This window comes from Oncorhynchus mykiss, chromosome 21 (assembly GCF_013265735.2).
Source record: "Oncorhynchus mykiss isolate Arlee chromosome 21, USDA_OmykA_1.1, whole genome shotgun sequence".
Taxonomy (NCBI): Eukaryota; Metazoa; Chordata; class Actinopteri; order Salmoniformes; family Salmonidae; genus Oncorhynchus; species Oncorhynchus mykiss.
Genome location: NC_048585.1, coordinates 29,273,770 through 29,288,671, shown reverse-complemented (window position 1 = coordinate 29,288,671; position 14,902 = coordinate 29,273,770). Strand labels below are relative to the sequence as shown.

At 42.7% G+C, this 14,902-nt stretch overlaps 1 long non-coding RNA gene across 1 annotated transcript; it reads left to right on the top strand.

Moving 5' to 3' along the window:
- Positions 1 to 6,602: 6,602 nt before the first annotated feature.
- Positions 6,603 to 14,803, top strand: LOC110500926. Its single transcript, XR_002470177.2, has 4 exons — positions 6,603 to 6,838; positions 11,597 to 11,729; positions 13,514 to 13,617; positions 14,063 to 14,803. It is a non-coding gene; the product is annotated as an uncharacterized LOC110500926 (long non-coding RNA).
- The last annotated feature ends 99 nt before the right edge of the window (positions 14,804 to 14,902 follow it).

The window sequence follows — 14,902 nt, the reverse complement described above, 5'->3', positions numbered from 1 at the left end:
CAGGTTTGTTGTGGTGCCATATTCTTTCAATTTTTTCAGTAATGGATTTAATGGTGCTCCGTGGGATGTTCAAAGTTTATTTATTTTATTTTTTTTTTATTTTACCTTTATTTAACCAGGCAAGTCAGTTAAGAACAAATTCTTATTTTCAATGACGGCCTGGGAACAGTGGGTTAACTGCCTGTTCAGGGGCAGAACGACAGATTTGTACCTTGTCAGCTCGGGGGTTTGAACTCGCAACCTAGGTTACTAGTCCAACGCTCTAACCACTAGGCTACCCTGCCGCCCCTCGTTACAGGTAACGAGTTCAAACAGGTGCAGTTAATGCAGGTAATGAGTGGAGAACAGGAGGGCTTCTTAAAGAAAAACTAACAGGTCTGTGAGAGCCGGAATTCTTACTGGTTGCTAGGTGATCAAATACTTATGTCATGCAATAAAATGCAAATGAATTACTTAAAAATCATACAATGTGATTTTCTGGATTTTTTTTGTTTTAGATTCCGTCTCTCACAGTTGAAGTGTACCTATGATATAAATTACAGAATTCTACATGCTTTGTAAGTAGGAAAACCTGCAAAATCGGCAGGTATCAAATACTTGTTCTCCCCACTGTATATACTGAGCTCATGTCACAGATCATGTGACACTTAGATGGCACACAGTTGGACTTTATTTAACTAATTACAGTGCCTTGCGAAAGTATTCGGCCCCCTTGAACTTTGCGACCTTTTGCCACATTTCAGGCTTCAAACATAAAGAAATAAAACTGTATTTTTTTGTGAAGAATCAACAACAAGTGGGACACAATCATGAAGTGGAAAGACATTTATTGGATATATCAAACTTTTTTAACAAATCAAAAACTGAAAAATTGGGCGTGCAAAATTATTCAGCCCCTTTACTTTTAGTGCAGCAAACTCTCTCCAGAAGTTCAGTGAGGATCTCTGAATGATCCAATGTTGACCTAAATGACTAATGATGATAAATACAATCCACCTGTGTGTAATCAAGTCTCCGTATAAATGCACCTGCACTGTGATAGTCTCAGAGGTCCGTTAAAAGCGCAGAGAGCATCATGAAGAACAAGGAACACACCAGGCAGGTCCGAGATACTGTTGTGAAGAAGTTTAAAGCCGGATTTGGATACAAAAAGATTTCCCAAGCTTTAAACATCCCAAGGAGCACTGTGCAAGCGATAATATTGAAATGGAAGGAGTATCAGACCACTGCAAATCTACCAAGACCTGGCCGTCCCTCTAAACTTTCAGCTCATACAAGGAGAAGACTGATCAGAGATGCAGCCAAGAGGCCCATGATCACTCTGGATGAACTGCAGAGATCTACAGCTGAGGTAGGAGACTCTGTCCATAGGACAACAATCAGTCGTATATTGCACAAATCTGGCCTTTATGGGAGAGTGGCACGAAGAAAGGCTTTTCTTAAAGATATCCATAAAAAGTGTTGTTTAAAGTTTGCCACAAGCCACCTGGGAGACACACCAAACATGTGGAAGAAGGTGCTCTGGTCAGATGAAACCAAAATTGAACTTTTTGGCAACAATGCAAAACGTTATGTTTGGCGTAAAAGCAACACAGCTGAACACACCATCCCCACTGTCAAACATGGTGGTGGCAGCATCATGGTTTGGGCCTGCTTTTCTTCAGCAGGGACAGGGAAGATGGTTCAAATTGATGGGAAGATGGATGGAGCCAAATACAGGACCATTCTGGAAGAAAACCTGATGGAGTCTGCAAAAGACCTGAGACTGGGACGGAGATTTGTCTTCCAACAAGACAATGATCCAAAACATAACGCAAAATCTACAATGGAATGGTTCAATAATAAACATATCCAGGTGTTAGAATGGCCAAGTCAAAGTCCAGACCTGAATCCAATCGAGAATCTGTGGAATGAACTGAAAACTGCTGTTCACAAATGCTCTCCATCCAACCTCACTGAGCTCGAGCTGTTTTGCAAGGAGGAATGGGAAAAAATGTCAGTCTCTCGATGTGCAAAACTGATAGAGACATACCCCAAGCGACTTACAGCTGTAATCGCAGCAAAAGGTGGCGCTACAAAGTATTAACTTAAGGGGGCTGAATAATTTAGCACGCCCAATTTTTCAGTTTTTGATTTGTTAAAAAAGTTTGAAATATCCAATAAATGTTGTTCCACTTCATGATTGTGTCCCACTTGTTGTTGATTCTTCACAAAAAAATACAGTTTTATATCTTTATGTTTGAAGCCTGAAATGTGGCAAAAGGTCGCAAAGTTCAAGGGGGCCGAATACTTTCGCAAGGCACTGTATGTGACTTCTGAAGGTAATTGGTTGCACCGGATCTTATTTAGGGGCTTCATAGCAAAGGGGGTGAATACATGTCCATGCACCACTTTTCCATTTTTAATTTTTTTACATTTTTTGAAACACTTCAAAATTCACTTCAGCAATTTGGACTATTTTGTTTATGTCCATTACATGAAATCCAAATAAAAATGAATTTAAATTACAGGTTGTAATGCAACAAAATAGGAAAAACGCCAAGGGGGGTGAATACGTTTGCAAGGCGCTGTATGTCACAGACAGAGTCCCGAGTGGCAAGAGAGAAAGCTGAAGGGACAGCTTTAGATCGTACTCTCAGACATCTCAGACCATAATACGATCATATCTGATTCACATGTGGATTATAGGCACAACTGAACCGCTTCGTATGATTCTGATACTGTCATAACTATCCAATTTAGTGACAGGTCAAGCATTTTCAAGCCGTACATACTGTATGCTTTTAGTAGCAAATTAGCAGCGTTTTCAAGCAGTGTTTAAAAGACAACATAGTGCTCTCTGCAGTAGTCACAGTTTGTCCCCGTACACTACAATACAGTATCTAACCTTGGATGATCTGAAAGACAAGGGCGGTGACATTCGTCATTCTGAGTCACATGCCCTGAAGGAACAATGGCTTCTGTGTGACAGTGTGGCTGCAGTGTGTTTCCTGAGTGGGGCGACAAGAGTGGGAGACAGAGGTCCAAATGAACCAGCCGGCCGGACCTGTATCCTAGCAAGCAAATACACAGAGGCGGGCATAGTGACACGCACACACACAGTGACGGGAACACACACACGTTGAAATACACACACATACACAAATACACACACATACACACAAAAAGGAAGGAAGTTGGTACTACTGGCACAAGCTTTCTCAGTCACTGCAGACCCGACGTTCTCTTAAAACCCTTTCAGCTCTCTCTCTCCATTCAACCCACACACCCTGACAGGCATTGTCTACTTGACATGGTAATGAATGAAGGGTCGACCAGGGGTTAAATCAGGAAGGAACGGAGAGGGTAGCTGGGAAGGGAATCTGATTTCACCCACCTGAAGACGGGAGGCAGCACACTCTAGTCTACAGTAGGAATTTGTGCTCTTTTAAAGACACAACTTAATTGAGAGGACTCATTAGGTCATTAAAACAATTCCAATTGAACCCCTGGAAAACAGAAATGACTACTACATATTCTCATTTACAGTACATAATAATGAGAGTACTGTGGGGAGCTCGAAAGGCCAGAGCTATGTTCAGTTGATCTGACATGAGCAAGGCTATATATTTTCTAATAGACCACAGAAGTGCCTCCCTCCTTTCTCCATCCTTTAACAGTGATTACTGCTAGCTCACTGATGATGCTCATTTAGCTGCATTATGCTCAATGGAATCATGCAACTCTGCTGACATACAGTATGTTCCCCAATATGTTCCCTCTCACTGCTGAAGGTGATGCAGCATTGTACAGTAGTTACAGATGTTGGCTCTTAATTTGACCAGTATTGTCCCAGAAAAAATCCTACAGGATTGTAATGTTTACGTTGCTTGATCGGGGGTTAGGCTAGTATCTGGCGAAAAGTAGGCTACATGAAAAGTACAATACTGTTAATATAACCGTGTGCTGGCTTGGGTTTTCAGTGTTATGTAAATGTATGTAAATCATGAAGCTCATCTGCATTTTCTGTGGTGCAGGAAAATTCTCAGCAACAAAAGAGTGATCAAATGACGATCCTGTATCTGTATCAGGACAGACTCTACACATTCATTATGAACCTCATAACTCAGTGGTTTTTGACCTGAGGCCTATCAACAAGGGCACTTGGAGGGATTCATAAGAACATATAGGCCTAATGATCAGTTACACATGTTTTGAGATTGGTTTGGCTAAAGATAATGAATGGATATTTGGTGGCATTTACTATCCATTGGTTTATTCTGTTTGGAATATTTTAAATACGCACATCTGCTACAGTCAGTGACGGTAGTTATCCATGTTGATGTGTAAATGTTTGGCGACAGTATTAAGATTAGGGGTAAAGTTAAGACATTAACTCCTAAATCTTACGGTTAGGCATTAACTCCGAATGGTTAAGGTTTGGGATAAGCTGGGATAGGCTTAAGACGCTGGATATCGAACATGCAACCAGAGGCAGATGCTTACGCCCATCCACCATCCCCGTCCACAGCGCTTGGCAAAACCTACTTGAAGGAAACAGCGCTCACTGGCCAGTTTCTACTTCATCTCCCGAACTTCTCAGATATGGATGGATGTTGAATACTGACTTGTATTAAGGGTGACGACAGTGTTTATTAGGCGTTAATGATTCTGGGAGTGTCAGGTTTAAGTATGTACGCCTCCTAATCATTGTTCAGGCAAGATACTTGTGAAACAGCATGTGTCGGAGACTATAGCTATGCTCAGCTGAGTGAGTGCCAGGCCTGTTTTAGGCTATCCTAGGTGAAAGAGGGAATGACGGCCATTCTATTTACCTTTATTTATTTAACTAGGCAAGTCAGTTAAGAACAAATTCTTATTTTCAATGACGGCCTAGGAACAGTGGGTTAACTGCCTGTTCAGGGGCAGAATGACAGATTTATACCTTGTCAGCTCAGGGATTTGAACTAGCAACCTTTCGGTTACTAGTCCACCACTCTAACCACTAGGCTACCCTGCCGCCCCAAAGGCTATTTATTACAGATGACTATCTGATTATTATACCTTAGTTTAGAGGATGATTCATCTGATTGTTCCAGTGAAGTTCGAGTTGGAATATTCTGGCATGGCATTTTACAGCTGAGTGATCAGGGATGTTCGAAAAAGGTCAGATCTCTGTGGGGCAGTCCTGTGTGTCTGTCTCCCTAGGACTGAGTGGGATGAAGCTGCTCCTAGATGTAGATCTCAGGTCAGTTCTGTCTTTTATTTATTTTGGTTGGTGGTGAGGAAGGCTATGCTGATCCTAGATCTGTGTTTACAAGATGCTCGGAGAGAGGAGGAGCTTGCAGTCCAAGAACATTGACCTCACAAGCAAGAACACTGCAAAATCATGTAATTACTTTCATGGAGTAACATATCCTTCATTGTGTTGATGTTTCTATGAAATGAGTTGTTGCTAAAATACATGTTGCTGATAACATGCACGTCTACATTGATGGTTTGCTGCTTCCTTGAAATCTGTTGAGGTTAGGGATGTTAACCGTGTGCAACGGGTGGTCGTTTCGGAATGATCTCCACCTCGGTAATTACATGGTAATGTCTTCAATCTCGCTGCACTTATGAAGAGCTGCTACATTCATATTTCTGTCATCGCCATAGTAACCGAAAGGTCTTTGCTGAGTATCTTTCAGAACAAAATGGGAAAAGTCTTATCTTCCGTCATCAGATATGCTTAAAGAGCACTAACTGAGGGATGGTATGTGTGTGTGTGTGTGCGTGCGTGTGTCGGTGTGTGTGGGCTGATGTGCTGGTAGGTAGGAGAGAAAGAATCCTCGCCTGGGGAGTTGGCTGTTGCTAGGTGGAGGCTGAAGCAGTACAGAGAGATACAGTGTCTCTTATAACATTGTGTTAACACTGTAGCTTGCCAACGCCCACTCAGACACCCCCAGTCAGTCTGGAGAAGTAAACCAACCCACACAGACTGGAGAAACCCACATAGACTGGAGAGATAATGATGAGAAATAAAGAGCATCTGGACAACAAAGGGCCAGCTAAAGGAGGCCAATGCCCTGAGCCTCCTACTGTGTGAGTCATCAGAGCCCTGCTCTCTCTGTTCCTGGGGGGGCTACACACTCACTCACACACACACACACACAGAGGGAGTTCACCATGGCAACAGGGCGATCAGGGCAGCGGGAAGTCGTCTCAGTCTGACACAGGTGTGAGAACAGATAACGTACACTTGACCAGATATGTAGAAGAGATGGTTACTGGGGTGTTTTCCTCTCCGACTCCTGTACTGTAAACTGCATCCACCTAAAGATGTAATGATAGCCTAAACCCCTGAATAAGTGTGTGCACAGTACGTGTTAGTTTGAATACATACACAAACGAAGTACACACACACACTGTCACGTTCTGACCTTAGTTCCTTTTTTATGTATTTGTGCTAGGTTGGTCAGGGTGTGAGTTGGGGTGGGTAGTCTATGTCCTTTTTTCTATGTTATATTTCTGTGTTTGGCCTAGTATGGTTCTCAATCAGAGGCAGGTGTCGTTCGTTGTCTCTGATTGAGAATCATACTTAGGTAGCCTGTTTTCCCCATTTTTGGTTGTGGGTGTTTCATTTCTGTTTAGTGTCTGTTCACCTGGCAGAACTGTTTCGGTTTCTCTTCGTTGTTATTTTGTGTAGTGTTCAGTTTGCTCAATTAAAACATGTCGAACACTTAGCACGCTGCATCTAGGTCCTCACCTTCTTCCACCAACAGCCGTTACAGAAACACCCACCAACCAAGGACCAAGCAGCGTGGTATCGAGCAGCAGCGTTCTCTGGACTCATGGACATGGGAGGAGATTTTAGACGGTAAGGGACCCTGGGCACAGGCTGGGGAGTATCGCCTCCCCAAGGAAGAACTGGAGGCAGCGAGAGCTGAGCGGCGGCGATATGAGGAGGCAGCACGGCAGCGCGACAGGCACGAGAGGCAGCCCCCAAACATTTTTTATGTCTTTGTGTTAGGTTGGTCAGGGCGTGAGTTGGGGAGGGTAGTCTGTGTCCTTTTTTCTATGTTATATTTCTATGTGTTTGGCCTAGTATGGTTCTCAATCAGAGGCAGGTGTCGTTAGTTGTCTCTGATTGAGAATCATACTTAGGTAGCCTGTTTTCCCCATTTTTGGTTGTTCAATTAAAACATGACGAACACTTACCACGCTGCATCTTGGTCCTCACCTTCTTCCACCAACAGCCGTTACACACACACAGTACAAGACCGTCAACATATTTGCATTTCTCGTTCCAAAAACGACTCAATGTCCTGATTGCACAGCCTCAGTCACCCGAGCCGAGGCAGACTAGCTTGTTTCCTGACAGAGAAATAATGATAGAATGCAGCTATTACTATAACAGAATGAGTCAGAGAGGGAGGGAGAGAGAGAGATGGATATGTACAGTTGAAGTCAGAAGTTCACATACAACTAGGTTAGGGTCACCTGTTAAGGAAATGGCAGACATACGCCCCCTTTGGAGAGATTGGGTACCCCTAGTAAACTGGAAAAAAAATCTGTCAAATTGCTAATATATGCAAATAAAAATTATTATTGGATAGAAAACACTCTAAAGATTCTAAAACCGTTGGAATTATGTCTGTAAGTATAGCAGAACTCACAGGGCAGGCATTCTTCCAAACTAGTTTTTGTGGCCATGAAAGTTGGAGCAACTTTGACGTCATGGCCCCCACCCTTCCCAACCAGTTATGATTCTGGGGACACTTTCTATCTCTTCCGCTAGATGTCCTCTTTCAGTAGAGCTTTGAATCGTTCAAATCCCGCGAGAATTGACCCTATGGGAGTGAAATTAGTGCGTGCCACGAGAGAACAGGCTGTGCGTATGGGCGCGAATTGGTCCCAGCCATTCCTTTGTTCCAGCACTCAGGAGAAGGGCAGACGATGGCCGATTGAATTGAAGTTTGTTTTGCGTGTCTAAAACATCATAAAGCTTGCTTCTGCACTTAGTTTGACCTGTTTAGTCGACATATAATATGTAATTTTGAAGTTTTGATGCGCAACTTTTCCGGACCAGAGGACGTTTTGGGTGCATTTCAGCTGATGTTATTAGCAGTAGCTAATACAAAGACGCAAGACTTGAAACCAAACGATGTATTGGGTAAGTATGAAGCCTTCCAGAACATTCTGAACGAAGACCATCGAAGGTAAGGGAATATTTATGCTTAAATCTGTGTTTCTGTTGACTCCAACATTACGTAGAAATGTAGCTTGGAACTGAGCGCTGTCTCAGCATATGGAATAGTGTGCGATTTCTGTAACGTTAAAAATAAATCTAACACAGCGGTTGCATAAAGAAGCAGTGTATCTTTCTAACTATATGTAGAACATGTATATTTAGTCAAAGTTTATGATGTCTATTTACGTTATCTTGCCGCGCTACATAGATTTCCTGCGGGCATTTTTGAGTAATTTCTGAACGTGAACTCACTGTAAATGGACATTTATGGATATAAATGGCATATTATTGAAAAAAAAAATATGTACTGTGTAACATGTCATATTACTGTCATCTGATGAAGATTTTCAAAAGGTTAGTGAGCGATTTATTTTTTAATCCTGCGTTTGTTGATTGCATGTTTTGGCTATTCAAATGAGCTGTGTCTGGTGGTGGTTTTACATATATATGTGCTATGTTTTCGCCGTAAAACATTTTAGAAATCTGACTTGCTGGCTAGATGAACAAGGTGTTTATCTTTCATTTGAGCTATTGGACTTGTTAATGTGTGGAGGTTAAATATTTTTAAGAATATTTTTGCGTTCCATGCGCCACCGTTTCAGCTGAACGTGGGAGGGTTGATTCCCAATTGGGAACCAGTATCGTAGACAGGTTAAAACTCGTTTTTCAACTTCTCCACAACTTTCTCCAAAAAGTATGATATTTGTCCCCATGTGCAGTTGCAGACCGTAGTCTGGCTTTTTTATGGAGCTGTTGGAGCAGTGGCTTCTTCTTTGCTGAGCGGCATTTCAGGTGATGTCGATATAGGACTCGTTTTACTGGTGGATATAGATACTTTTGTACCTGTTTCCTCCAGCATCTTCACAGGGTCCTCTGCTATTTTTCTGGGATTGATTTGCAAGTACTTTCATCTCCAGGAGACAGAACGCGTCTCCTTCCTGAGAAATACGACGGCTGCGTGGTTCCATTGTGTTTATACTTACGTACTATTTTTTTGTACAGATTAACATGGTACCTTCAGGCATTTGGAAATTGCTCCCAAGGATGAACCAGACCTGTGGAGGTCTACAGTTTGTTTTCTGAGGTCTTGGCTGATTCATTTTGATTTTCCCATGATGTCAAGCAAAGAGGCACTGAGCTTGAAGGTAGGCCTTGAAACAAATCCACACCTCTAATTGACTCATATGATGTCAATTAGCCTATCAGAAGCTTCTAAAGCCATGACATAATTTTCTGGAATTTTCCAAGTTGTTTAAAGGCACAGTCAACTTAGTGTATGTCAACTTCTGACCCACTGGAATTGTGATACAGTGAATTATAAGTGAAATAATCTGTCTGTGAACAATTGTTGGAAAAATTACTTGTGTCATGGGCAAAGTAGATGTCCTAACCGATTTGACAAAACTATAGTTCACAAGAAATGTGTGGAGTGGTTGTAAAACAGGTTTTAATGACTCCAACCTAAGTGTATGTAAACTTCCGACTTTAACTGTAATATATATATATATATATATATATATATATATATATATATATATATATATATATATATATATATATATATATATTATATATATATATATATAGAGAGAGAGATATATATATATATATATATATATATATATATATATATATATAGAGAGAGAGATATTATATTATTTAGTATATTATCTACTTCAATTGCTGTGGCAATGTTAACATAGGTTTCCCATGCCAATAAAGCCCCTTGAATTTAATTTGAATAGAGACAGACAGAGGAAGACAGACAGACAGACAGAGGAAGAGAGAGACAGACAGACAGAGGAAGAGAGAGAGAGAGACAGACAGACAGAGAGAGAGATGGGGAGACTGAGAGATAAAGATGTGGGTCAGTGTCTAATAGGCCAGAAACACATTGAGTCCAGACCAGTCAATAACTACATTCCTCTGGCCAAAGCCCACTGAACGTCATCGCGTTGCACCTGATCTGTCACGACTTCTGCCGAAGTCGATGCCTCTCCTTGTTCGGGCGGTGCTCGGCGGTCGACGTCACCGGTCTTCTAGCCATCATTGATCCATTTTTCATTTTCCATTGGTTTTGTCTTGTCTCCCTACACACCTGGCTCCAATCCCATTCATTACCTGTATTTAACCCTCTGTCTCCCCTCATGTCCTTGTCAGAGATTGTTTGTTTTCCATGTTCGTGAATGTTGTATTGGTGTGCGACGGGTCCTCGTACCCACTTTGCTTTTATTACTGTATGTACTATGGTTTTGGAGGTTTTGAAGTTATTAAACTACTCCATTGATACCAAGTATCGATTCTCCTGCGCCTGACTTCCCTGCCACCTATACACATGACGTGACATGATCTGCATAGCTGATTGATCCATTACTATTACAGTCCATTGCGGTGCTGTGTGTCTTTGTGAAATGCCAGGGGATTACATGTTTTTTTTTATTCATCCTGTTGTGTGTAATGTGATGCTGTTGTTTTGCTTCATGTTGTTTTGAATTGTGTGTTCACGTTCACAGGGCTCCCTTGAGAATGAGACCCTGGTCTCAATGGTGACACCCTGTCTAAATAAAACTATTTAACTATATTATACGCATGAGTAAATCTGGATTCAGTGTGCAGTAGAGGGAGGAGTATAGTGTTGAACTATAATAACCAATGTGACACTGTGCCCTATGGATATTGGATTATAGGAGGATTTGAAGATGTCACTGGGCTTTGGTTGGTTTGATGACATGGTATAGTAGAGGTTAGAGATACTGTAGTGTGATGGAGGGGATGACTGTCACTAAGCTCTGACAGAATAAATGTCCCCTGGCAGCTGCTCCTCAAGGTCACCGCACATCAGTGTCCTTCCATCCTTCCTGCCTTCCATCCTTTCTTCCCTGCTTCCTTCCTTCCCTCCTTCATCCTTCCCTTCCTTGCAGTACTCAACTCTACAATGTGCAGTAGGCTCCTATTGACCTGCCTCTAGCAGGCATCCTGTTCCAAAATACTTGCGGGTGTTGGTACTGTAGATTCAACTTTAGAATTTAATTTCTCACTTCTGGGGCTGCTCAATAATGTATCGTTATTGCAGTGGCAGAACACGAGGTCTGGTGAGATGATTTCTACCTTCTTATTTACTAATATATGAGAGAGCGGGAGAGAGAAAGGAGAGGATGTTATCATGGTTAAAGATGGATGGAGACGAAGGTGGGTACACTTGCCTACTGCAGTCCCTACGGAGGAGGAAGCTGCCAACAGCTCTGTTGAGGTCAGGCTCATAGCAAATTAGGATGTTGAGGAAGAGGACCTTGAAGGCATTATTATTATGTACTATTATGCCTATATATATCAGGTCTATGTTTTTTAAATACTATCGCTCTCCCTCTTTCTCTCTTAATGTAGGACAGTGTGGTAGACTGTCGGCTCTCAGACCTTCGTGAGGAGGACACTGTAAAAGGACAAGCAGGGACAGGAGAGACTGAAGAACGTGCTGAGGAACAATCACATCGTCAGAGGACACGACTTCACATCCCAGGTGAGCAGAATACGATACACCAGGGTTACAGGACACACACTAACACACACACACACAAGACATTGACTGGCAGAGAATCAACATTTGGCTAGCCTGGTACCAGATCTGTTCATCCTATTGTGTGATTGAAGTGCTTTGAGAGACTAGTCAAGGACCATGTCACCTCCACCCTACCTGACACCCTAGACCCACTCCAATTTGCTTACCGCCACAATAGGTCCACAGACGACGCAATCGCAATCACACTGCCCTAACCCATCTGGACAAGAGGAATACCTATGTAAGAATGCTGTTCATCAACTACAGCTCAGCATTTAACACCATAGTACCCTCCAAACTCGTCATTAGGCTCGAGACCCTGGGTCTCGACCCCGCCCTGTGCAACCGGGTCCTGGACTTCCTGACGGGCCACCCCCAGGTGGTGAGGGTAGGAAACAACATCTCCACCCCACTGATCCTCAACACTGGGGCCCCACAAGGGTGCGTTGTCAGCCCTCTCCTGTACTCCCTGTTCACCCATGATTGCGTGGCCATGCACGCCTCCAACTCAATCATCAAGGTTTCAGACGACACTACAGTGGTAGGCTTGATTACCAACAATGACAAGATGACTTACAGGGAGGAGGTGAGGGCCCTCAGAGTGTGGTGTCAGGAAAATCACACTCAATGTCAACAAAACAAAGGAGATGATAGTGGACTTCATGAAACAGAAGAGGGAGCAGCCCCCTATCCACATCGACGGGACAGTAGTGGAGAAGGTGGAAAGTTTTAAGTTCCTCGGCGTACACATCACGGACAAACTGAAATGGTCCACCCACACAGACAGCATGGTGAAGAAGGTGCAGCAGCGCCTCTTCAACCTCAGGAGGATGAAGAAATTTGGCTTGTCACCAAAAGCACTCACAAACTTTTACAGATGCACAATCGAGAGCATCCTGTCGGGCTGTATCACCGCCTGGTGCGGCAACTGCTCCGCCCACAACCATATGGATCTCCAGAGGGTAGTGAGGCCTGCACAACGCATCACCGGCGGCAAACTACCTGCCCTCCAGGACACCTACACCACCCGATGTCACAGGAAGGCCAAAAAGATCATCAAGGACATCAACCACCAGAGCCACTGCCTGTTCACCCCGCTATCATTCAGAAGGCGAGGTCCGTACAGGTGCATCAAAGCTGGGACTGAGAGACTGCTAAACAGCCATCACTAACATTAAGTGGCTGCTGCCAACATACTGACTCAAATCTCTAGCCACTTTAACAATGAAAAATTGGATGTAATAAACGTATCACGAGCCACTTTAAACAATGCCACTTTATATAATATTTACATAACCTACATTACTCATCTCATATGTATATACACTGTACTCTATACCATCTACTGCATCATCCATATATTTTTATGACCATATTCTTATTCATTCATTTACATTGGTGTGTATAAGGTATTTGTTGTGAAATTGTTAGATTACTTGTTAGATATTACTGCATGGTCGGAACTAGAAGCACAAGCATTTCGCTACACTCGCATTAACATCTGCTAACCATGTGTATGTGACAAATACAATTTGATTTGATTTGCGGGTAAGCGGTTATGCATCGTAGGGGGTCGAAATTGTTTTAGGTTGAGGCACTCCAGGTATCCAATCATTACGCACATAGGGACCAGTAAAGGTAGGTATCAAACATGTCTACACTGACACCCTGTCTAGGGAATAGGGTACAATTTCGAATGCAGCCCTATCATTGAAAGAAGATAAACTATTGTTCCTCCTGTGCAGGGTGTTGGTCTACACTGAGAAGACAGGTGAGGAGAAGGGTCGTGTGAGAAGTCTGGTTGTCAAACAGACTAAGATCCTGGGGAAGGCATCCTACAAGCAGATGGGTCAGTATGTCCAAACACAATATTAAAAGTATACTCCATATGGATGTTGAATAGAATACCCTTATGAAACCAGATTGACCACTGTGCTAACACTGGTTCCACTTCACTTCACCGTAAACGGGTCAGAGTCAGGCAGGTACAGAACGGCAGGCAGGCTCAGGTTCAGGGCAGGCAAAATGGTCAGAATCAGGGAAACTAGGAAACAATACTTGAGCAAGCAGGGAGATGGGAAAACACGCTGGTAAGACCTGACAAGACAAGAACTGGCAACAGACAAACAGAGAACACAGGTATAAATACACTGGGGATAATGAGTAAGATCAGCGACACCTGGAGGGGGGTTGAGACAAGCACAAAGGGTGTGACTCAGCCTACCAACACCTGACCCAAACCGCCTCCACACTCGTCTTCTTTCTCCCATCTTCACCTCCTTCTGGTCCCCCAGCTTACTACCCCACCACTGGCCCTGCCTCCTACTCCTGTCGGCCAACCAAACACCGGCTGCACATCCAGGTCCACCGCAGCTACTCCAAGTTAGCCGACTCTGCCCACCAGAGGCTCCCACCTCAGGTCCTCCAGGACCCTATTCTGCATGTTCCTCATCCTTGTATGTTTTCATTTCCTTATACCATACATTTAGCATGCCAGCCTGCCTGCATTTTTGATTGATGACTCCCATGTCCTTGGAGATGTAACGAACTTGTAAAGACTATAAAATAATGATGAGCTTTGAAAATTGTTCCTGTTATGACTCTGCACGTGATAAGCTATAGACCTAGTGTAATTGATGTACAGATACAATTTGAGTTATGAAAGCCAATTATTGTTATTATATGCCTTATTCTTATGTTATGTAATTCCGGATACATTTTGATGACATTATCCCTCAGATTAATATTGTATATAATGTTATGGCTCTATGATGGTGATAACTTTTTTACAGGTTTGAATGACACAATGTATTCCACTAACCTCATTCTTTCAATAAACGTATTGTTTTATTGATATTATATTATTTGTTTTTCACAAAAATGCTGGTTTAAAACCAACCTAATTTGGGCAAATATTGGATAGAACACACGTTGGGTTATTTTTACTCAGCCAGTTGGGTCCCAAACAACCCATTGTTTCCTTTAAGGTGGGTTGTTGATGCTGGATTTTACACCCATTTCAAATAGCTGAAAATACAATATTTTGGGTTATGGAAAACATTTCCACATTGGTTTAGATGCTACAATGATTCTCTACACTATACATTGCTTTTTTTGTCACATAAAGTGAAATC